Source organism: Bos grunniens, chromosome 4 (genome assembly GCF_055505025.1).
Source record: "Bos grunniens cultivar Pamir isolate PY7600 chromosome 4, Bosgru_T2T1.0, whole genome shotgun sequence".
Lineage (NCBI taxonomy): Eukaryota > Metazoa > Chordata > Mammalia > Artiodactyla > Bovidae > Bos > Bos grunniens.
The window spans coordinates 35857590-35858584 of record NC_141168.1 but is presented as its reverse complement, the minus strand read 5'-3'; positions in this window follow the sequence as shown (position 1 = coordinate 35858584).

The window sequence follows — 995 nt, the reverse complement described above, 5'->3', positions numbered from 1 at the left end:
TTTGGCATTCAGCTTTCTTCACAGTCCAACTCTTACATCCATACATGACCACAGGAAAAACCATAGCCTTGACTAGATGGACGTTTGTTGGCAAAGTAATGTCTCTGCTTTTCAATATGCTATCTAGGTTGGTCAAAACTTTTCTTCCAAGGAGTAAGAATCTTTTAATTTCATGGCTACAGTCACCATCTGTAGTGATTTGGGAGCCCAAAAAATAAAGTCTGACACTGTTTCCACTGTTTCCCCATCTATTTCCCATCAAGTGGTGGGACCGGATGCCATGATCTTCGTTTTCTGAATGTTGAGCTTTAAGCCAACTTTTTCATTCTTCTCTTTCACTTTCATCAAGAGGCTTTTGAGTTCCTCTTCACTTTCTGCCATAAGGGTGGTGTCATCTGCATATCTGAGGTTATTGATATTTCTCCTGGAAATCTCGATTCCAGCTTGTGTTTCTTCCAGTCCAGCGTTTCTCATGATATACTCTGCATATAAGTTAAATAAACAGGGTGACAATATACAGCCTTGACGAACTCCTTTTCCTATTTGGAACCAGTCTGTTGTTCCATGTCCAGTTCTAACTGTTGCTTCCTGACCTGCATACACATTTCTCAAGAGGCAGGTCAGGTAGTCTGGTATTCCATCTCTTTCAGAATTTTCCACAGTTTATTGTGATCCACACAGTCAAAGGCTTTGGCATAGTCAATAAAGCAGAAATACATGTTTTTCTGGAACTCTTGCTTTTTTGATGATCCAGCGGATGTTGGCAATTTGGTCTCCTGTTCATCTGCCTTTTCTAAAACCAACTTGAACATCTGGAATTTCGCAGTTCACGTATTGCTAAAGCCTAGCTTGAAGAATTTTGAGCATTACTTTACTAGAGTGTGAGATGAGTGCAATTGTGTGGTAGTTTGAGCATTCTTTGGCATTGCCTTTCTTTGGGATTGGAATGAAAACTGACCTTTTCCAGTCCTGTGGCCACTGCTGAGTTTTCCAAA